Source organism: Leptonychotes weddellii, chromosome 12, assembly GCF_054177405.1.
Source record: "Leptonychotes weddellii isolate Sample4059 chromosome 12, ASM5417740v2, whole genome shotgun sequence".
Lineage (NCBI taxonomy): Eukaryota > Metazoa > Chordata > Mammalia > Carnivora > Phocidae > Leptonychotes > Leptonychotes weddellii.
Window position 1 is genome coordinate 21512589 of NC_138380.1, and position 25150 is coordinate 21537738.

General features: G+C 41.1%; 1 protein-coding gene and 1 pseudogene across 1 annotated transcript in view; one reads left to right on the forward strand and one right to left on the reverse strand.

Moving 5' to 3' along the window:
- SND1 (staphylococcal nuclease and tudor domain containing 1) overlaps positions 1–25150 on the reverse strand; it is a 404590-nt gene that overhangs the window by 188845 nt on the left and 190595 nt on the right. The window lies entirely within an intron of this gene.
- On the forward strand, positions 16593–19676 carry LOC102728987 (small ribosomal subunit protein eS8 pseudogene; annotated as a pseudogene).

The following is a 25150-nucleotide window of genomic DNA, read 5'->3' on the forward strand; positions in this document are numbered from 1 at the left end:
CTTCGAAATCATGGGGTAGTATACTCTGCCAACATGGTGAACAGGTATTCTATGACCATGCAGGAGAAGAGGATTCTTAAAAAGTAGGTTTTAATTATAGTAGTTTATAATTGGTCACATTTTTGCCTGCCTTCCCCACGCCTAACCCCTACCCCAAGACTGGAATAGCAACACACTGATAGGTCAGATAACTGTCTAAGATCATCCTGATTACTTAACTGGTGTGTATGTGTGTAATTCTGAAACAAACTTACAGAAAAGTTGGACGTACTGTATGTAACAAAGAACATGCCATCCTTCTTTGATCCATTTGCGAGGGAGTAACCCACCTGTTATACCCTCACCCCCAAAACCTTCAGTATGCATTTCCTATAAACCAGGATATTTTCCTACAAAATCAAAAAATAATGAGTAGAACCAGGATACCAATAAGGACACATTACTACCATCTAATCCACAAATTTACTACTTAAATGTTGTCAATTATTCCGATAGAATAATTAGGGGGAAAAAGGATCCATGTTTCCTTAGTCTACAACAGTTCCACAATCTTTCTTAGGCTATACCCCATGGCCTTAACACTTCTGAAGAGTACAGGCCAGTTATTTTGGTTTGTCTGATGTTTCTTTGTGATCAGATGTAAATTATGCATCTTTGGCAGGAATATCACAGAAGTGATAGATGTATTGTTCCCTTGGCCTCCTATGAAATGTACAATTTACTGATAATGTTCACTTTGATCACTTGATTAGCATAGTTTCTCCACTGTAAAGTTACTCTTTTCCTCTTTATGATTGATAGGTATTTTCTGAGGAGACCCTTTGAATTATGTGATTTTTATCCCTCAAATTCCCAAGTTATTCATTTATTTAATTATATCAATATAATATCATGGAATGTCATTTTATTTAAAGTCATAATCCACTACTATCATTATTTGTTGTGATACTAAAATTGTTCCCAATTTGCCCAGCAGGAGCCATGTCAAGCTGGTTTCTGTGTCCAGTGGACATGTCCCCACCCCCATCATTCCTTGAGCACTTCTTTGCTTTCTGGTATAACAACATGTTCCAGGCTTATCTTGTACGGTTTTCTGCAGCTCTGAAATTAAGCCATTTATCTAAATAGCCCACATTTACATCTTTATTTCTATACGTTTATTTCTATATCAATCTATAACTACTGAAAACCATGTGCAGCAGTCATGAAAATGTGCCTCTCCGATCTCTGACTGCAGGAAGTGTAATTGACTGACAGTCCCAGCTGCTGTGCTCTGAAATCCATCACTGTTTCAGCCAAGGCTATGCTTCCCACCAGCTGCTGCTTGCCTGAGCACAGCAGATACTAAGGCAGGCCTATTGCTGAGAGATGTGGGACTCCTCTGATGGCAACTTGGGCTTGAGGACTCCTTGTTGGCTTGGTGGTAACTCTCTTAGAACTTGGAGAGCTTAGACTTTTCCAATTCAACCTTCCTTTCCTCCCACCCTTTGCCACAGAGATTAGGACTGCACTGCAGTCTGATGGCACTCCCAGCTTCTTTCAGCTCCCTTCCCATTTTCCCACCCAAGGGTTTCCCCTAGTTAATCTCTTTCATGTCTAATTCTATCTTGGCATCAGCTTTTTAGAGAACCTGAACCAACATACCATGAGTTCACAAAGATACCCACAATCCCACTCCAACACTACAGGGTTCATTTTCATTTTCTTCCTTTCCATATTTGTACTTCCTTTCTGACAGAAACCTGGCTTCCATTATCCTTAATAGTTTATTTATAGGAAGACCTTTACTATATACACACATACACGGTCTCACTCACACATTTTGTGACTTTCATGATTTGGTCCTAACAGTAGAGCTCACTTAAAGAGAATGCATTACTTGATAAAACAGAACCTGGGTTACATGGATAAGTATTTCAAGACTGGGCAGAGAGAGTAATTCCGTAACTCACACACTTGCGCACATGCCTGCACACCCCCCTTCATTCTCCATCTGAATAGGGATAACAGATAACTCAATGGCTCTGGCTCACATACCTTCATCTAGCTGTTTGACCTTAACATTTTCCACTTAGAAAACATCTACATTTTATCAGTCACTGAGGTGTCCATGGAGATCGCAAAAGCAGAATATTTTCCTCAGGGCAAACATACACATGGACACATTCAGAAAAATGTAAGCCTATAAAGAAATGCCTCTATACTACATTCCAGTCAAGGCAAAAGAAAGGGTTGAAAGATAATTAACAACTCAATTCATTCACAAAAGTCATATTGTCTAGATCAGAGGTTCATATCTCATATGTGTGCATGCAATCCCCACACATACGTTGTTTTCCATACAACGTCTTTACAATAACTTCAAGGCCTTGTAGTCAAATCTCATAAACCGAGCACAACATGCACCCCATGGCTAGTCACTGTGAGAACATGGATCCGACAAGACCTCAGGCATGTAGCCTGGCCCTCTGTCACCCATGACGCTCAAAGACTCCAATGTCTTAAAGCCAGAAAATGGCCTTCACATCCTTTTCACATTGGCTGTACCTTTGCCATAAAGACAGGCTTCCTCACAAGTGCTGGGATGGAGATCCCCAGCTGACAGGGTTCCAATATTGATTTCTAACATACCAGATGGCTCATCTCACTTTTCCTCGGCTATACAGGGATGTTCTACTGTGGGGCGGAACCAGAGAAGCTACAGGGTACTGATGTCTTTCTTTGCAAATAGGTAAGAGAAAAGCAACGAGAGAGAGGTCACCATAGGATCTGGTGAGAAGGTAGAAAGCAGCAAGGACTAGAAAGCTATTTTCTTTAGAATATTAGGTCTGCCTGTACTCATATGGTTGGCTCTGCACTCTAAAAGCTAGTGCAGAAGTGGGGAAAATGATTAATGGCTAACAGGCCCAAAAGCTAGGCTCCCTTTAGATCTTCTTTACAAGTTCACACTAAGACCTCTATTATCCATGCCCTTTGAGGCAGGAACCTGACAATTTCAGTCTTGAGACAGACTTGGTTTTTATAGGCTGACAAAATAGGCTATAAAGGGCGAGAGTGAAATTCTAGATGAGAGGCATCTACAGACAATGGGCAATGAATAGGTCTCTTTTATCATGTTACTGTTTTTCAACTAGGCCTCAAACCAGGAAAAAGTCTTATAGAGCAACAGGTAGCTTCCAAAACCCAGTTATGATGACTACTCCAAGGGGTAACACATTGCCCCTCCCACTCAGTATCTTTTATCCTCCGATCTCCACTGACTGAGGTCTCATGAATCTGGAATAATTCCCCCCCCCCCATTTTTTTTCTTAAAACACATCCAAGAGGCACTTCCCACATAACTAAGCAGCATATGTAGACAGGAGATTGTTTTAGAAGCATCAATAATTAGCAACATCTGAGGTGGCACACAACATCCTTTATAGATTTCCCTATTTTTTCACTCCCCCTTTGAAATAATGGAATTCTAAAAATAACTAAAATGATTTTTTTTTAATCTTTTAACCTTTAAAGGCTCCCTTTTTTCATTTAAAAAGTGCTATCACCAGGATGACCACCAAAGGATCTCAAGAGTGGCTAGAGATTTTCCCAGAATTCATGACACAAACTGAAAACAAAGAGGAAGATTCAAATGCCTTGAAGTCCCTAGAAAGACTCAGCCAGAGACTAGGGTAAAATGAGGGAGAAAACCAACGATTACCAAGGGCCGTATTAAGGCACCTGGAGTCTTCGGAGAGGACATCCTTGCTCCTGACTCAGAGACCCACCAACCCAGCTGTAGTTATGTGGAACATAAGACACAGCGTGACCCCCAGAGAAGCATGACCCCAGAAAGCCAGACTGAAGAATGGGCAAGTATGGAATGAGACTGATCTGAACACCCTTAGAAGCAAATTAAGCAACAAAACAAAACAAAAGCAAAACCTGGGGTTTTAAAGAAACCCCACTCTTCTGAACGCAACTCTCCAGTAAGTTTTAGTTCACATTTAATGAACATTCAGAAGATGTACAGGCTCTAAACACAACTGTTCTGTCGATGAGAGCATTTTCTAGAGACTGGAGTTGAGATATGAAAGTCAAGAACTCTTGGAACAACTCTGTCTTCTCTTTGTACTTTAATGAAACCTAATCATTCTTCCTCAGCAGGAGGGGGATATAGAGAGGAAGAATGAAGACTGATGGGGATGGACTTCAATTTGAAGAACTCAAAAGGATACACAATTTGAATGAAACCAAAGGAGACCCATAAACTGGCAGACTGGCAGAAATGAAGAAAGGACGGAGGGAATGAGGGAGGGAGAGAAGGAGAAAGGGAAGATGGAGGGGAAAGAAAAAGAAAAAAAAAATCATTCAATGAATAAATTACTGCTTTGCAGACAGATAAATCCTTAAATCCCCACAGCACACATCCATCAAAACTTCATTATTGATAATAGGCTTACTCCTGAGCACTGACAAAAGCCTCTCTAGCTTCAGAGGCCATGTCCCACTGAGCAACCGATAGTACTCTTCAGTTTAGGAAGAAAAGAAATAAAAGCAAAGATATCTGGAGACCAGGGTTTCAAAAGTGGGTGATGAAGAGATGTCACTTCATATTCAACCTGTCCAGAATAGCTAATTTTCTACTCCAAGGTGTCTCTGAGCCATATCAGACCCATTCCCTTATTCCCACTCATGCGCCACATGAGGTCATACCTACTCTTGATCTCCCGAAAGAACAACAGAGGAGGAAAATAAGATGGAAATATACTTGGAAGCAGCAGAATTAAACATCTAACCCGCTATATAACTCTGGCTAGTGGAGAGAATAGTGCTGAAAAATATGGGTCAAAGTGATTTAGAAAAGGCAGGGGAAGAAGCATAACATCAAATAGTTATATAAAATAGTTATGCTTACTAAATAGACAATTTTATTCTGCCCCCAGGATTTCTGCAGTGCTGTAATCTTATTGCCACCTCTTACATGATAGTTTCATTTACTCAGCAATATCATGGTTACGGCTTTCTAAGACAAGGAAATCTGTGGTATTATACTCCATTTTGCCAGCTCCTCTGAGTCTCACTGCACTTACCAGTCATATCTGAGACAGTCAGGACAGTGATGACCACTGGATGAAGTAGGAGGGGCATATTAAATATAAGTGGCAATAAAACAATGCCCACCTTCAAATACCTAAGATTTTCCCCGATCTCCCTCAAAATAAGATAGAAGAGAAACAGTGAAGAAAAAAATGTGTTTCATGACAGAAACTGCATGGACTTACCTGAATCTCCCTTATACTATAGGACAGAACATAGAGTATGTACCCAAAGTGACACTCCCTCTATTGGACAAGCATGCTTCTTTCCCAGGACACAAACAGATCCTTCCAAAACAACTAAGCAATTAAATACTGAATCCAGCTTGAAGAAAGTAAACTGTCTAACAAATATGTACTTCCAATCCAGCCAAGTTGGTCCCCTCAATGCTAAATATGCCATGCAGTTACATTTCCAACTATTTGCAGGACATGTGAATTCATATGATTCATCACCAAGTAAAACTCAGCATTTCAAAAATAAAACTCCCTTCCCCAGATTAAGCGTTTCTAAAACCTACTAAATCAGCTCATTCTCCTAACATCTCTAATTCTAACTGTAGGGCCATCATACTCCCAGTCACCCAGGCCTGTTGTCTCTTTTTCCACATAAAATTAGTTGTCAAAACTTTGAACTCAAATTTCCAATGTTTCTCTCATGAATGCTTTCTTTTCTTTCTCCCAGTTGTGGTTCCCACGGTCTCTCACCTCGACTGCTTACAACAGCCTCCCTAGTTTCCTTGCAATGTCAACCAATTCTAAACATGGTCAACTGAAGCCCCTTAAAGCACAGGCCTCGAGTGTGATCCTCATTCTCAAACCCACCACAATCACAGAGACCTTTTTCAATATGGAGACAATATTAAGTTACCATATATGAAATGATGATGGAGGGGAAGGAGAGGAGAAGGGGGTGGAGGGGGAAAAGGGGTGGGAGGGGGAAGGAGAGAAGGGAGGAGGAGGAGGAGGAGAGGGTTAGGAGAAAGAAAACGGTTAGAGGGAAGGAGGGAAGACTGACCTTTTAAAGTACTATTCTACATTGGTCACAAAATCCTGAGGAATTAGGAACTCTTATCATCCCTATTTTACAGATGAGAAACGTGAAGCACCAAAAGTTTATAAAGGTCACGAGTGACAGTTACAACCAAGAAAGGCTACGCAGAGACTTGGCATTTCAGTGATGAAGAGGATCTTGCTAATCACCTTACCCAAGCCCCATGCTGTAAACATCAGATGACAGAACAATTTCCTTGATTTTCACTCAAAAGATAATTTCAGATTTAATGAACATCTACTGCAAGTTTACTATAGGACAGGTATTTAACACTTTAACCTACTCCTGCTTGCGATGCACACAGTGGTATGTACAAATAGTAAACAATTCAGACTTACCACAAGCAATCCTGTTTCTATGTGGCAGAGCCACGACTAGAAGCCCAATTTTTTATTCCAATTTTGGTTTTCCTTTGGCTAAACAGTGCCACAAATAATAGGGTAATAGAATATTAAAGGTATTCTGCAACAGAGCCTCATATGCCTCTCTAAACCTAGTCCATTAATCGCTTCTCAATCTTCTGCTCAATCTCAGCCCTTTTCACTGCCAAGCAAGAGCCCTGCACTCTCCCAGTCTCTATGCTGTTGGCTATGCTGCTCATTTTGCACTCATCTTTGCACTGCTGTATCTTATTATCTCCCTTCGTATATATATCTTGTCTAACTGCCAAACACTTAGTAGGCACCCAATAAATATTTATTGGCTAGCTGATTGATTTCACTCGAGTTCCCAGGGTGTTCTGTGGGCGTTGGATGAAAACAAAGTAATAACTGAGTCATATAATTTTTGAGCAAAAAGTGCCCAAAGAGATAAACAAATCCAATAACCTCCACAGACACATGAAGACAGACCCAGAGAGAAACTGAACATTTTTTTTTTTTTTAAAAGACTTTATTTATTTATTTGACAGAGACAGAGACAGCGAGAGCAGGAACACAAGCAGGGGGAGAGGGAGAGGGAGAAGCAGGCTTCCCGCGGAGCCGGGAGCCCGATGTGGGGCTCGATCCCAGGACCCTGGGATCATGACCTGAGCCGAAGGCAGTCGCTTAACCAACTGAGCCACCCAGGCGCCCCGAAACTGAACATTTTTAAATGGGTTGTCTAAAGAAACACAGAGAGTGGCACCACCACAATGGGCATCTAAGATCCTTCAGATTCTCAGCCCATTTCCCTTTATGGTACTGCTGTCCTTTAAAAATTCTGTAACATAGGGGGCACCTGGGTGGCTCAGTTGGTTGAGCATCTGACTCTTGATTTTGGCTCAGGTCATGATCTCAGAGTCCTGAGACTGAGCACTGCGTTGGGCTCCACGCTGGGTGTGGAACCTACTTAAGATTCTTTCTTTCTGTCTGCCCCTCCCTTTCTAATTAAAAAAAAAAAGTTTTATAAAACAGGAGTAAGTATTTTGTGTACATGAATTATCCAAGATGCCCTTAATCCATTAAAAACTTATCAGAACATTAAAAATAATCTAGCTACCTATTATAAATTGATCATTCTATTACTGTTAGCTAAAATATATATATGAAACATTTAATTACTATAATTATTTACTTATAATAATTGTTGTCTGGGCATTTGGAGGACTTTTTTTCTGGGGGACGGGGAGAAAATTATTCAAAATGTGTGATGACTTTTCTCTCAATATATATTCCAACACAAGGTAGAAATATACATTGTAGACATAAATATGCTTTCTTCATCCCCGATTTTCTCCGCTCCTCTTTCCCTTGAGAAATGAACATTTTGCAAAAGAGCAGCAAAAGGAGCATGGACAGAGGTGTGCGGTGAGAATGTCCTCAGACTTCTCTCCCCCAGGAATAGTGGAGGGCATTCACTGAATTTGTCCAGTCACTCAGGGGGCTCCTTCTCCTACCACTGTCCTAGACTCAGGAATCAATTCACTGACCCAGAAGAGGTCCTGCTACAAAAGATGATCATAGTCATTCCATATTTTTGTCCATGGTTTTTATACACATGTTTGAAAGACAAATATTCCCATGTTAGAGAATGGATGTAAGATGCCATTCCCCTTTCAAAAGAGGGCAATATTCCACTGTTGGAGCTTTCTACCACGTAAGATGAAAATCATCAGATGCCTACCCTTGACCCCGTCCCTAGCAGCCAGTGCACGGACATGCTGACAGCGGCTCTGTCAGTTAAATGCTCCTGCCTTGGGAGTGATGCCACGGAGAAGTGGCAGTCAGAATTCATTTACAGTGGTGTCTTGCCTTTGGGGCAGCACCCCATGCAGGTGGTGATGGCGTTCTAGCCACACAGCATCAAAGTAAAGACAATTTTCCTGCTTCCTGCCCCTTTGGAGGTGCCCTGATCCCCATCTATTTTCCAAGTCTGACACTCTGGCCTTAGGTCAGTTCTCTTAGCTCCTCATAACTTCCCATATCCTCCTCTTTTTTAGGACAGAGTTGTTGGTGTTCCTTACAACCAACAACATCTTAATGGATTTAACTGACATCATGAAGTTGCATTCCCAAGAGTTTAAAGAAAAAGTCCCTAAGCATGGGTTATATAGGTCAGTGGCCTCTAAACCAGGAAACCTGGGAGCCAAGGCCTAGGGTGAGAGGCAGGTGCCCTAGTAAGGCTTGCAGAAGTCTGTAGGCCCTACAAAGGCCATATAAGGTGCTCTCTTCCCAGAGTCCCACTGTATCACCCACATCTCACCCCATCACAGGTCCAGGGCTGGTAGCTGGGCAGCACTAACCTTTACCTTTTTGCCTAGGTACTTAGTGTAAGGGAGGACAACTCTATCTTGCCCTCACTACTAGCTGGGTAAGGACTTATTGGTATGATCTGTACCTGAACACTGGATCCTCTGTGAGGTTCCCCAACCAACCTGTAACCCAACAGTTCCAGCCACTTGCTAAGGAAAAACAGAAGTGCAGGAGAAGATGAGCAGTAAAGTAAGGATGGCTTTGAGGATATTGCCATCAAGAGAGTAAAAGTCAGTTTAGGAATGTCCATAAACATAGTAAAGTGTGCAATATGAAAGGCGAATATCTTAAAGTCATGAAAACATGTACCTATGCCTTTACAAAAATACTATTATATTCAGGTATAGGGATCAATTATAAGGCTTCTAAGGATGAATGAACAAGGTAAATGTAAAGAAGGTCTATTGTTAGTGAAAGAGATATTCTACTAGTTATTTCATTTGAGTTTCTGAACAAAAATGATGTCCCAACTACATTCATCTTAATGGAAAAAACAAATGAGAGGTGGTAAAATGCTTACCAGTTAAAACGATTTCATATCTTTAGGAACTTAAAACATTCCATTTTAGCTTAGTTTGTTTGGTCTGTTTGCTTTCCAAAATGCACACAATAGGAAACTAACTTTCTAAAAAACACATTCATGGTGTGGCAGAGTTTTGTTTTTGTTTTTTAAAGGAGGTTCTAACATAAGGCATTATCTCACATCAACACCTTAAGAGGGCAAAGTCTTCATCTAAATTATAAAAAATGAGTGAAGAGACAGAATAACACAGTAAAACAAATGAATATGATAAAAAAAGAAATGTTAAGAATAAACGATCAGTTCTCCTTCATCCGACGAGAGAAATTACACACAGCATTTATATTTTTCTTCAATAGTGAAAGCCACTTAATGTTTCCCACTTCCTCCAGCCCTTTGTGGCCATAGAGAGCAATTATGAGCTTGTTTCATAAAGAACTCATGGCACAGAGCAGTGATTCAGGGCAGAGGATCTCAGTTCTTACCCCAGCTCTCTGGCTGTTTAAACTCTTGTGAAGGAGCTAAGCCTGTACCAGTTTCTGTATCTATAAAATAAAGAGAGCAGATCTAAATGCTCTATAAAATGGATTAGAATACATGTGAGCTAGAACATAATTTAAAAATGAACTAGCAATTACTGATCAATAGTCATACATGTTTGATAATCTTTCTACCAGTATTTTTATATAGCACTAGCTGATAACATTCAAGGCAAAGTAGATTATGTATCATTTCAGTAAGTATATAAACACTAAGGTATGTTTATATACATTCCTGGTTATGGTTTGTAGAATACTGTGGTAGGAGGCACAGTTTCTTCCAATCCTTCTGCTAGGGACTAAAACAGCCCTATCCTTTCTGTGCGTACAAAAAATGATGGAAAAGGGTGGGAGGCCAGGCTGCTTGACAAATTTACTTATTCTCGACAAATATTTACTTATTCTTGACAAATATTTATTCTATTCAACTGTTTAATGTCCACTATTTCTTTAATATATAATGCATTGCCCAAATATTCTGGGGTATTAAAAAAGAGGACAGAGGGATGAGCAAATAAAAGTATATACATTTTTGGTATATTTTCTACCAAGGAAACTAAAGACCAATTTTGGATTCTTCACCAGCTAAGTTCCTTATACTTGGGCTAAGTACTTCTTTCAATGGCAAGAAACTGCCTTTGCTCACTAGCAGAAATGTGTTCAAAGAACTGATTCAAGAGTAGAACTGACATTTAACAGGAATTTATTACATTTCTTGAATCTCTGAGGCTCACTAGATTAGGTAGAGTAGGAGGTTTACTGATCTTATCATTGAACATAGTGCAAAAATCAAAGACTCACCCTTTACATTTACATAGTTTGTCAAGTACTATTGTGGCCTATCAAGCTTACACTTGAGTAATATAAGTAGCAGCAACATGTCAATAAAATAATTATGAGATGTTTCCTGAGTAGTCCTATGAGACTATATAAGATTACTGCACAGTAAATATTAACAAGAGAGGTAGACTCCATTACTATAGACTATAAGGAAATATCAGAAATACTTCATTCATTATAACTACAGAGTTTAGAGCTGAAAGGGCCTTAGTGTTCTACTCCAATTCTCTCATCTTACAGATTGTAATGTCTCTGAATCTCAGATTAGCAAACTATTTAGTGACTGACCTGGACTAGAACTCAGGTCTCAAGTCATAAAACAAGCATCCTTCCACCATGACAACCTGCCTCTAGTTTCATAAAAAGACTGGGAAAATTACTGACACACACAACTCAGACGGCTCTCAAAGGCATTATGCTAAATGAAAAAGGTCAACCTCAATGGATCACACACTGTAGGAGTCCATTTACATAATGTTCTTGAGATGACAAAATTATAGAGATGGAAAATGGATTAATGGTTGTCATGGATGTTGGGAGCGGAAAGGTGTGGTAGTAGCACAAGGGAGATCCTTCTGATGACTGAACAGTTTTCTGTCTTGATTGTGATGGTGGGCACATGAATCTACACGTGATAAAATGGCACACACACACACCGCACCAACGCCACATTCCTGACTTTGTCTTACTCTAGTTATATAAATTATAACCATTGGGGGGAACTGGCTAAAGGGTACATGGGACGGACGGCTGTACACTTCTGCAACTTCTGTGAATCTATAATGACTTCAAAAGTTAAAAAAGAAAAAGTCAATAGAACTTGAGCTTACTAAAAAGAAAACAAAAGCACCAAAGACTCTATAAACTCCATTCTCAATCAGAATAATCCTCATCCAGAATAATCCTTTGAAGATTAAAGTCAACAAAACTTGCCATTACTCCTCTGCTCAAAACTCCACAATGGCTCCTATCTCATTCATTGTAAAAGCCAGAGACTTAGAGTGGCTTACAAGAACATACATGGTCAGCTATCCCCCTTCCTGTTCTTACTGACCTCATCTCTCACTGCCCCCACCCTTGCTCCCCCTGCTCCAGCCATAAGGCATTCTTTCTATCCAGGTACACTTGCACCACAAGACCTTTGTCCCTGCTGTTCTCTTTGCCTTCATACCACTTGCTTCTTCATTTCATTCAGGTCTTTGCTCCTGTCACCTTATCAGTGAGGCCTGAGTACCTACTGAAAATGTGCCTCCTTCTAATCTTGGAATACCTCCTCTATCCTTCCTTAGCTTTATTTTCTCTATGGCACTTCTGACCATCTACATAATTCTACATATTCTATTTTATTTGTTTGCCACCGCTGGAATATAAGTTCCCACCCAAAAGACAGATTTCTCTCTCTATAGTATTCATTACTTTATGCCCAGTACCAAGAGTACCTGGTACATCATGTACTAAAGAATTAACCTGCTGGATAGACCAGAAAGAAAAAAAATAAATAAACCAAAGCAGAAAAGTAAAACAAACATGTTATGATCGTGTGGCCTAAGGAAAAGGTGCAGTTTAGGGATTACATATAAACGATGCTGCATTTTGTTTAGATTTGCAATCATGAGACCAATTCTGGCTTTAATTGGGAGAAACCTGACAAAAGACATTTACCTTTAAGTCCCATTTTTCTGTGCTATCATACCAAGGGGATTGAAGTGAAGAACCTCTAGGGTCCCAGACAAAGCTAAAATTCTCAGTGGGTCCATGTGAGAATGGACATGGAACATCTGCATTTCAGGTCTAACCCAGGGGAGTCCAGAAAGGAGATAAGCATGGGGAGTCATGGAAGGTATCTGGGCACTGGTTCTCTCAAAGAGCCCGGATGTGGCAAAAACTGCAGTATGCACTGGGAATGAAGAAAGAGAGATCTGTGACCTAGTGCCGTCAGTGTCGTGCGCCTTACAGTAAGTAAGTGCAGGGTGCTGATGAAGCATATATACAGATGCCCAGTTAGGGTCTTGTTTGGGCAGGGTTCCTAAGGTAAAGCCTCCCTGAGGTGTAAAATGCTAAAAGTGAGTAGGAGCTATACAGGAGCAATGTATGTTCCAGACAGAGAGAGCAGAATGACTTCAAGAATAGTGAGTTTAAGCTGTTTTTGTTTTTTACAGAAATGATGGATGAAAGCCAGGGAATGTTAAGTATAAACATGGAGAGTTAAGCAAGGGCCAGGTCACGGGTCTGTATTAATCCTAGAGGCTGTGGATGATTAATGAAGACTTTTAAGCAGGAGAATAACAATCAGATTTGTTATCAGAAAGCCAATTGCGGCACTAGTGTGGAAAATGGATCAGAAGGGAGTTAAGACCAGGAAGGAGAGGGCATAAACCAGGCAGTGAGGAGAAAAAGGCTGGAATGAACTTAATATATACCAGCAGATAATCAGGTATGGAGAGTGAGAGAGGAGGAGAAAAAGATGACACTTTTGGATTAGCGGAACAGAAGACTGACTAAATGGTGGCACCATCAATCAAGATGTGGGATCATTCCAGGGAAGGAATAGCTTTTTAAAGGGGAGAACATGAGCTCAGTTTTAGCCATACTGAGTTTTGGTATTTAAGAAGTAAGGTGCAGTTAAGTACTTGGATATATTGGTGGGGAAAGCCTGACAGAAAGAATTGGGCTAGAGACCTAGGTTTGGGAATCAGTAACATCTACCTGAAAATTGAAGCAATGGGATGAATGAGATCACCCATGGAGACTGAGGTGGGATAAGAAGACAAGATGGAAGCCTGGAAAGCACAAATATTTAAGGAGCACTCAAAAGCAGACTGAAGAGAAGTCATCGGAATTGTAGAAGGAAATCCAGTCAAGTATGTATACTAAAAGAAAAGAGAAAAATTTTCAAAAAAAAAAAAAAATGGTGGTAAGTTTTAAATACTACAGAGATCAAGTGTAAGCAAGGATTGAGAAGTGTCCTTAAGGGAAGCACTGGTCTCCTAGGTAAGCTCAGTTTCAATGATGTGGCGGGCTCAAAGCAGATGGTACAGGGATGAAGAGCAAATGGAGACAGAATTAAAATTTCTTTTAACTCTTTTAATTAACTTGGCTGGGAAGAGAAGACAAGAAGAAGGAAAGCAGCTACAATAAAGAGAGAAGACTGGAGGATAATTTTTAAAAGTTAGTTAAAAAGAAAAGGGATAACTGATAGCACAAAATTCCTAAGAGACCAAAAGAGAGAATTCAGAGGATGTATGTAGAAAAATTAGTCTGGAAAGTAAGAGGCTGAAATCTTCCATGGAGATGGGAAGGCAGGAAGGAGGTAAGAAAGCAAGCAGGGCAAAGACAAGTGTGGAGATGTGAGAACCAGGTTAGAGCATTTCCTAGATAAGCCTGTATTTTTTCCATAAAGCAGGAAATGAGGCTGTGTGCTGAGAATGAGGGGAGAGAAGAAGACAGTAGGGGGGCTGAACTGAATATAGTTGTGAAAATCAGAGCTAGCTCTTGTGGTAAAGTCATAGGAAAACAGCACTTACGGGGAATAGAGCCGGCAGCGGTAAGCAGGAAGAACTGGAGACGGACAGCCTGCAGTGAGGAAAGGCTTACGGAGAAGGCTACTGAATTCACTGAGGTCTGAGTTGTGGGGTACATGGAGTGGAACAATGGCCAAAGCAACAGGGAAGAAGCGATAAGGGAATTTGTTAACAAATCAACGCATCCATCAGCCCTTCCTAATTACGCTGCTTCTCCCAAGACCTCCAGAGTGTCACCAAGGCAGGATCAAACATCCTCAGTTATCGAAGCTCCTGGTGGGAACTAAAGCTATGGATGGCTTGTCCCTGCCTCGCCCCCGACTTTCAACAGCTGTATGGCATCTTTTCTCTGAAGAAATATGCAATATGCTATTGCTTTGAGCCACATTTGCCTAACCTACTTCTAATCTTGATCTTCCTAAATTAACCAAATGGAGAGAAACCACCTCCAATTCTTCACAGATAGGAGAAAAGAGTTCTGGTAACTTAGGAAGGGCAATGGGCAAGAATAAGTAAACTCTAGAGAAATTCAAGAAAGCCAGCATATGTGCGGATGTCCTTAGAGGGACACACTAATGTAATCATCAGTAGTCTCTGTCTCTGTCTCTGTCTCTGTCTCTCTCAATGGAATTCCTGCTTGACTGCTGATCTGGGTGCAAGCTAATTCCCCCCACAGTGAACACTGCTATTGAGATGCAGAACTCTCCACCATCTGTTACCCAGAATTAGCATAATGACAGATTATCTAATCCCTTACATTTAATTGATACAAATGGCGCTCTTACACCACCAATTCAGGCGTATCCTCATTCATATGGTCTTATCTCCACTCCATAAAAACTGGTCCTCCCACCTTGCTGGTGATGGATCTGGTCTGGAGTTTACCCCCAAACTTGCCTAAAAGTCCAGGTGCTTTACCATGAGACACTTTCCTAAAATCTTTTATTCAGGAGTGGGAATACAGCTGTTATTCCAGATGCATGGGAAAAGGGGCATGCTGAACAAAAAGAAAATCTGTCTCTAGGAGACTGGCAAAACTACTGTGTAGGTAGGGCAGTGCCTCCTTGAATTAGATCGGGTTGAAAATTTCAAAAGGAAAGACAAAAGGTTAAGTCAGGGCTGATCTGGGGACAGTGACAAAGGGAGAAAGGCAAAAGGAAAGAAATCAGAAAATCAAATGGGTAGCAGTACAATACTAACAGGAGAGGCTCTGCTGTTTTGCAGATTCAGGTGTTCTACACAGACCCAGGGTAGCATTAAACAAAAAATGGGAATCAGACACCTAGAAAATCAAGGACATGCTCATAGGACCAAATAACTAGAAGAACACAATCAATAAGAAGTAGAATGGACAGTTGCCTGTGGCACCAGAGGAGGCGAACTGTCCTATCACCAGTGACCATACTCACTAGAGTAAGTTTTACACTGTGTAAAAAAATTTGGCTCATTTTTAATGATGCTGCAATGTGATCCTCATGTAGCACTGACCGAGGTTTTAACAAGCTCACTGATGTGTTCAAAATAAACTGGGGTGCCTGGGTGGCACAGTCGGTTGAGGGGCTGACTCTTGGTTTTGGTTTAGGTCGTGATGTCACGGTTGTGAGATCAAGTCCTGCGTCAGGCTCCACACTCAGCCCGGAGTCTGCTTAAGACTCTCTCCCTCTCCCTCTGCCCAAACCGCCCCCACCCCCGACTACTAACATACGCTTGCTCACACACTCTAATAAATGAATCTTAAAAAGTAAATTAAAAAAATTAACCGAGGAAGCACTCAGTAATACATGAGCCTCTGTAAAGACTCAAAGTAGGGAGACTTCCTCTCTTCTGAGCACTGGTGGGCAGGGGAGGCCCGCACCTGACATTTACTTAGGGTACTACGCTCTAGCCACAAGACTCTATAGTACATAAATTAGCCCCTCTCTTCCAAGGACACTCACAATGCTACCATTAAGAGTCAGGAAAGCAACCAACACTGTCATTTCTGTGGCAGCAGCAGGCAGGCAGTACAGAGAAAAGTCACATGGAAAACTAGACTTGCAGCCGGATGAATGTTACTTCATGAAGCTGTTGTGAGCAAGAAACAAGAGACTATACTTAGATTCTGCTTGGCAAATAGTAAGCATTGTGTGTTGGTGATCACTCTTGCTGGTTTTCATTATCATTGACCCTGGCCTAGTTGTGTCACTCCTCCTGGACTCAGCCACCTCGTTCATAAAATGAGGGAGGTGGGACTAGATAGTCTTACACATGTTTTCCCTACTATAAAACTTATTTTACTAGAAGAAAAAAAAATGTTCTAGCTGCAGCCATGAAGATACACATTCTCAACTCAAGCATTTTTCAGGAAGTAGCTGAAAAGGTGAGCCTGACTTCACAAGATCTGTCCAGGAGATGAAGCTATCAGAGCAGACTCCTACTTCAAATCCATCGGGCTTGGGAAGAGGTCACCCTGAGCTGATAAAGACATCGTGTTCACCCCTTCGGCAGCGGAGCATGGCCTGGGAGAGCAGCCATCCGTCCGCAGCACTCCCAATCACACATGCCACTGTGGAGACAAGATTCACGGCTCCAGCGGCAATAGGCCAGTGTTATCCAATATGCATGAAATCAAAGTTTTCATCATTTCCAGTGGTCAAAGGCCAGTTGAGTGATAAATCCCAGAATACCAGGATTAATGAAGGAGTCATTAAAACCCAGCATTAAATCACTTCTGTAGCCAATGCTGAGAGTGATGTCTATAATACATTACAAGGCTGATTAGAAAGAAACAAGTTCCAATTTAGAAATGAATTGCCTGATTTTTTAAAAAACTGACTGGATGGCTATCACAGCAATTTTGTTATTACAGGAGAAAGAGAGAGTGGGTAACATATAAGTTATGTCACGGATAAGAAATTGTCATCTCAAAATCAGAGGGAACAGAATTTGGGGGTGAGTAACTTCCTAAAGACAGTAAGATGGAAAAGGGAGTCCTGACACTGGACAGATTTTCTTTTTTTAAAATTTTGAGTGCAGTCTGTGTGTGTGTGTGTGTGTGTGTGTGTGTGTTTTGAGGGGGAGGTGCTATTAACACTTTATGCCCAGGAAACAAGTTTAATCTAGAAAAATTCTAGAATAACCACATTCTGATTAGAGTCTGAGAGAGGATATGAGTTGATACCAATGAACTATCTTCTCATCCACAATGAGTACTGTCTTACTGTTGAACACAATCTATCAATGTGAAAAACAAAAGCCCTCAACAAATATTCTAAAGATAAAACATAGTGAAAAACATGGGACTGGCTCAGGTGGGCAAGGCTCTGACCTACCTATACCTACTCCAGTTTCCACAAGTTTCTGACTAGGAAAAACAGAGCCTCCAGAGGCTTCTACTTACTTGTTACAGTTCTATCCTGGGGCAGTGCCCTAGTTAGAAAAACAAATGCCACCAAGTAGATGCTCTGGCTGAGAAAATCCCTTTACAGGCAAGGACTTTCAACCAAACCCCCTCAACACACAAAGCTCATCAGTACAGGCAAGGTAATGGAAAAATAGTTCCGATTCAAACAATCCAAACCAAAATAGGAATACTTCTTATTCTTGACTCTCCCCCTCTCTGCCAAGCTACTGTGAGACAAGACTGACATCTTTCCCTGAAAACAATTCTTGAAGGATTCTCTAAGACCAGGTGATATAATGCGAATTCTTATCTGTTATAATCGGATAATATCAAAAATATTTAACATATGGCACTGGCTACAGTTTGTCATTCTTGTATATACCAGCTGAATATAAGCCTTGTTTATAAAAATAGAAAGGTATGCAAGAAAACAGCCAGCGTCATAAATGTGGTTGTATCTAGAAGGGTATCAGGATAATACAGCAAATCACTTGAGGATATTAGTTTAGATTAAGGCTGCCAAATAATTATGCCTCAAACATCAAAACATACATCATTAATTTCAGATGCATCAATCTACACCCCAAAAAAGAAAACAATTAACTCTAGGGCTTCTTAAATATTTAACTATTGACTTGAGTCTTTACTAAACCCCACAACTAGCATTTATTGAGTCTAACAAATAGATAGATTATACTTGAATTTCTTTGGTCCCCAACAGTATTTAAAAGATAAGTTTGGGTTAGTTAGCAACAACACTACCAATAACAAAGACATTAATAATATCTTCTACTACCAAAGACTTCCTCTTCAGGAGAAGATTAAAACAACAACAACAACAACAACACAAACAGCTGCCAACTAGTCAAAAATCTATGAATCTGATAATTACACACAGAGGTAAAGGATTATTAGAGGTCTAAATTCGAAGCTCTTAGGGCACCTGGGTGGCTCAGTCGGTTAAGTGTGTCTGCCTTTGGCTCGGGTCATGATCCCAGGGTCTGGGGATTGAGCCCCGCAGTGGGCTCCCTGCTCGGCGGGGAGCCTGCTTCTCCCTCTCCTGCTCCCCCTGCTTGTGCCCGTGTGCTCTCTCTCTGTCAAATAAATAAATAAAATCTTTAAAAAAAAAATAAAAATAAATTTGAAGCTCTTTCCAATGTTGTACCTTGTTATCTCAGGTAAACAATTTACCTTGAGGTCTGTCAGTGGTGAATGGCAATGAGGCCACTAAGTCAACTGGCAGTGATAACTAAGAGTTAGCTAGACTGGATTCTGCCAATCCACAGCCTTCCAACTAAGTCTAGTGTTTATGATCAAACTCCGGGGAGGGAGGGCTACGTAGAAGGAAAAATTCATGGTTAGCTCTTTCACAGCCAACACCAAGAGCCCTAGGCATCTCTCGGGACAATTGGCACAGGTGCCACAAGACCGGGGCAAGAGAAAGCCCTACCGTAAGAAGAGGAAGTATGAGGTGGGACGCCCCGCTGCCAATACTAAGATTAGCCCCCGCTGCATACACACAGTCTGTGTTCGGGGAGGCAATATGAAGTACCCTGCCTTGAGGCTGGACGTGGGGAACTTCTCCTGGGGCTCTGAGTGTTGAACCTGCAAAACAAGGGGTACTGATGTCGTTTACAATGCCTATGCCAACGAACTGGTCAGCACCGAGCCCCTGGTGAGGAACTGCATCGTGCTCACTGATGGCACCTTACCGACAGCAGCAGGAGTCCCACTAAGCACTGCCCCCTGGGCCACAAGGAGGGGGCCACGCCAGCTCCCAAGGAGGAAGAGATTTTAAACAAAAAACAATCAAGGAAAATTAAGAAATATGATGGAAGGAAAAAGAGTGCCAAAATTAGCCATCTTCTGGAGGAGCAGTTCCAGCAAGGCAAGCTTCGTGCATGCATGGCTTCAAGACCAGGCCAGTGTGGCTGAGCAGGTGGCTACGAGCTAGAGAGCAAGGAGCTGGAGTTCTACCTGAGGAAAATCAAAGCCCCGAAAGGCAAATAAATCTTCCTCCCCTCTATCTTCAGTCATGTAATAAAGGTGTATATTGTTCTGGGAAAAAAAAAAAAAAAAAATCCCTGGCTAGACTTTAAAGCCAATGGGCAAACTTCTGGCTTCACGGCTACTACTTCTCTCTCCCTGAAACACACCCCTAGTTAAAGTTCTCTTTCTGAAGAACCTGAGAAGAGGTTTAAAGAAACTCTAGATTACTAAAAAGAGATACTAAGAGATGAAAGAATATTAGCAATACTTTCTCCTTTTGTTACTTTCTCCTTCACAAAAGGCCAGATAAGGGCCTTAGGAAAAGACGGTGGGTGAATGACTTACCAAGGTCATGCTACATGCTGGAGGCAGAGCTAGAAATAACCATTACCCCTTTAGCCCCTTCCCTGCTCTGCCATTCTGTATGTACTCTAAACAGAGCTGGTACGATAGAAATTAATGGAGGTTTATAAAAGGCTATGCTTTGGGAACAAAACTGATCCGAGAAAAAATCCATTTGTAAAGTTTCTTTTATTCTTCCTACTACCTATATCTATACTTATTTGAGAAGAGAGAAGAATGATGGTTTTGGAGCTTCCTGTTTCCTCTAGACTTCTTTTCACAGTGCTTATTAATACTGGCTGCACATTAGAATCAACCATTCAAAACACCAATGCCAGGTCCAGTGCCACGTCAATAAACCCAGAATCTCTAGGGATGAAGAACAGTATTTGAAAAGAACAAATGGGGGGGCTGGGATGGAGCCCTGCATCAGGCTCCCTGGCTCAGCAGGGAGTCTGCTTCTCCCTCTCCCTCACCCACCCTCATCGCCATCCCACTCATGCTTGCCTCCCTCCTTGCTTGTTCTCTCAAATAAAATCCTAAAAAGGGGGGGGTGGATAAATATGGGTACCTAGATTTCAAATATGGGGCACCATTATTTTTAAGTGCCCCAGGTGGTTCTATCATACAATTTTGAGGAAAAGTACACAGACAGAAAAGTTCAACTAATATACTCTCTTTTTCCAAATTTCAAGGGCCAAGAGTGACCTAACACAACTTAAGGCCCCAGCATCATAAATGTGTTAACGAACCTGGCACTCCCCAAAGAACAAGAACCTAAGCATAGACCAATTTTTGGAACTGGTTCAGGAACAGCAAATTCATTCCTATTGGTTCAATTTAGGTCACAGGAAGACAAGTGATAGGTTGTGAGAGCAACCAGAGAGAAGATTCCTCAGATTCCCCATCTTTGTCTCTTCAGAACAGAACTGCCAGTTGCCATGCGGCATTTTCTAGGCAGCTGTGATGAACCCCCTCCAAAATGTAGGCATCACTTGGGGAGGGGGGAGTTCTCTGCCTCTCAGGGGAATAAGGGACAAATAAGCAAACTCGTGGCCATTATGACAAAACCAGGCCTACGTACCCAGTCTATTATTAGCCTGACATTAAACACCACTTAAAAACAAAACAAAACCACCCGCCCACACAAACACACACCCCAAGACAGAAAATTACATAATGGCATCTGGAATGATCTGCTCTGACAGTGAAAGTAGAACCAGCCAAATCGCAGAGGTCTAGTAAAGACCAAAATGGGCATGAGGTAGCCCCAGAGAGTCATTTTCAAGTCCTCTATAATCTATGCAAATGTTGAGAGACATAAACAATGCTTTGTTTAGAGGAAGAAGTTCAAAATAATACCCTAGCTTCTGGAAGGTTGTCATCCTGCTCTAAAGTCACTGTTAAGTGGCAGAGTAACTAACTCTACGTTCCTTTAGAAAACCCAATCATTTTAGAGAAATTAGAAGAAAATTATCTTGGCACAGGTCGCTTCTTAGGATGGAAGCTCAAGAGAAGTTTTGTCATATGGGTCAGAAAGAAAAAAAGGGCCCAGTAAAGAATTCCACTATCTGTCCTGTTATAGTTTACAGTCCACAACCCAGCCAGTGGGCACCACGGGAACAGGAAAGTGGTGCTCTTATGCCCCAGAATCCATTAGCAACTAGACCAAGCCCAGTGTCAGTGTGGCTGTGGTTTAGAATATGTAACTGCTTTAGACTTAACTGCTTTCAGAATCTCTGCAAGTAAAAGCTCTAGCAATGAGTCTCCACTTATAAAACTAAGTCAAAACCAACAGTCTTCTGGTGGTCAACATTTTTCTCTAAGAATTAGAAGATGTAATAGTTTTTCACTAGATGATTCTTAGCTCTAATATAAGCAACAAATGAGCCCCACAAAAAGGCTAAGGATTTTGAAATTTCTTCTTCTCTCCTACTCTTTGGGGAGGGCAGGGTTATTCTGGTCCCTGGCTTTGAAACACAGTAAACCACTACAGAGCCTTTGTGGTCAACCCTCACTCAATGGTCTGATCTCTCCACAGCCACAGGCTCTGCTAAGTGACAAGTGAAGGAACAGTTCCAGAGGGAGGTTTTTGAGGAAGTGGTGACAAGAATAAATGCTCTGTATTGCTGCTTCTGAAAGAAAAAAAGTGATTTTGCAATCAATGCCAACATGATGGGGCGGGGGGGGGGGTGGTTGATGAAGAGATGGTCTAAGAAGTACAACAGAATTCCCCTTGCTGTCAACCCAATATGTGATGGTTTATGCATCATAATTTTAACACAATAGAGGCTCACACTAAGGCAATAGTTTGCTGAGTCATAGTTGATATATAAGCAGATATATCAGAAATCTAAAACGCCCCATGTAAAACCCACACTGGAAAGTTAATAGAAGACAGTCCCAAGTTTCCTTTACCTGTTGGGAAGTTCATGCTGTTATTAAACATCTCCAAATTCTATCATACACATTGACTTTAAAGGTCCAACTATTTCCTCTCTCCAAGTTCCACTTGTTGTAAACATTTTTACTAATGGCACAAAAATTCACAAGAACATCACAACAGAGAGGGTCATTCAGTAAGTTTCACAAAATACAACTTCCAGGGACGCCTGGGTAGCTCAGTCAGTTAAGCAGCTGCCTTCGGCCCGGGTCATGATCCCAGGGTCCTGGGATCGAGTCCCACATCGCGCTCCTTTCTCAGCAGGGAGCCTGCTGCTCCTTCTCTCTCCCTCTGCTTGTGCTCTCTCTGTCAAATAAATAAAATTTTAAAAAACAAAAATACAACTTTCAGTAGAACTCTTCGGGCGGGGGGGGGAGGGGGGCACGTAATAGCACTTCCTAAAACACTTAAGGTTAGTAGTCCTCTGCCTTTTCAACCACTTCAGGTATGCAGATAGGCAGATCACTAACTATAGCACTATATCCAGATAGGTTGCTTGTTAGCACACCTCTTGCTTTGAAAGATTTTTTTTTTTAATTTATTTATTTTTTAAAGTAGGCTCCATGCCTAGTGTGGAGCCCAGTATGGGGCTTGAATGCAGGATCCTGAGATTAAGATCTGAGCAGAGATCAAGAGTCGGCCGCTTAACCGACTGAGCCACTCAGGTGCCTCAAGATGTTTTCAATAAATTACTTTTATTAAGGGATAAACTGTATGTGCATTAAACTTCTTGAAACATGAAAACTTACTTATGAATACCACTTGTACCTTTATGCAAGTACTTATCAATCATTACTGTATTAACAGTATACGTTTAAGAATTAGAGGAGGGACGCCCGGGTGGCTCAGTCGGTTAAGCGTCTGCCTTCGGCTCAGGTCATGATCCCAGGGTTCTGGGATCGAGTCTCACATCCGGTTCTCTGCTCAGTGGGGGGCCTGCTTCTCCCTCTCCCTCTGCCTGCCGCTCTGCCTACCTGTGTGCTCTCTGTCAAATAAATAAATAAAATCTTTAAAAAAAAAAAAAAAAGATTTAGAGGAAAAATGGATATAAGTTAGCCTTCATGGTAATTTTTAAAAAGTGAGAAAAGAGATAAATCCAATTGAAGGGCCTGGCATGGAACAATAAAAATGGACTACTAAAGGGGCTCCTGGGTGGCTCAGTTGGGTGAGTGTCTGACTTCTGATTTCAGCTCAGGTCATGATCTTGGGGTCCTGGGATCGGGCCCCACGTCAAGCTCCCCGCTCTACAGGGAGTCTGCTTGTCTCCCTCTCCTTCTGCCCCTCCCCCACCTCTCTTTCTCTCATAAATAAATCTTTAAAAAAAAAAAAACGGACTACTACAAAATCCAAGCCATAATCCAATGAGGTATTTTGTTTTGTTTTTTAATTAACCTACAGGCAACTACTACATACCAGGCATTTCCTGTATCTTATTTAAGCTAATACTTAGAACATTCTGTGAGGTAGCAGTTTATCAGTGGATTAGCTTAGCCAGGAAGAATGTTAAGACTAAGAAGAGGATGAAATATAAAAACATTCAAGAAAAATCCTTAAAAAGAAGTTTGAGTGAAAAAAAAATAGCCAGAAGTGTGTAAGAGAGGACAAAGAAAGAAAGGACAGGGCTGGCTGGCTCAGTCAGTAGAGAATACAATTCTTGACCTCGGGGTCATGAGTTCAAGCCCCACGTTGGGTATAGGGATTATTCAAATAAATAATAAATGAACTTTTAAAAAAAGAAAAAGAGAGAGAGAGAAAGGACAGAAGCCGCTAAATATGAAATTAACATCAATGGCAACCAGTCGAGTTCAGAGGCTTGGAGCTGATGTGAGAACTTGACTGTTAGGTCTTAGTATATATGCTGAATATTTAAATGCATTAGTACATTTAATCCTCACAACCACCTGATGAGATGTGAGATTATTATATCTAAATTACATAAGAAAAAACTAAGGCCCAAGATTGCACAGCTATCCGGTAGCAGGGCTGAGGTTTTACATCACGTCTGTTTATCTCTAAAGCCTACTTTTATCAGACACCCAATAACAACTTGCCTTAGACTTCATGGTAACACTAGGTCAAGTAGTCAATTTTCCTGTTCCTAGATTCAATTCTCAAGAAATAACCAGCACTCAAAAGGAATACCCCCCACATAAAAGCTATTATATTAGCATGATTAAACAATGGATAATTTCCCTTTATTTCCTAAACTTCTGAAAACATTACAATTTTTTTTGTGATTTTATTTATATTACGTTCAGTTAGCCAACATATAGTACATCATTAGTTTTTGATGCAGTGTTCAACGATTCATTAGTTGCATATATAATTTTTTTATTACTTAAAAAAAAAAATCAATTCACTCAGCATGAACTGGAGCAAATCCCCTGTAAGGCAGCATCACGACTGGGAGATAACAGAATCTACAAAAACTCCATTCCTATTTACCTTACCACTTTGTACTGTGCCGGCCACAGGAATTGTAAAGAGAAAGGTGCTGAGAAATGGCATATAAAAGACACAGAATTTTTGCTTATTGGTAACCATGTCAAATGTCCCCTCTCCTTATCACATCAATTGCATTATCCAAAAGAATAAAGAAAGAATGCTTGAGGGAGGTCAGAATGGCAGACTGAGAACTTATGTCCACATGACATCCTTTATAAGGTCCCACTGAAATGACAGAAAAGACAGATATGGACAAGAATAGAGC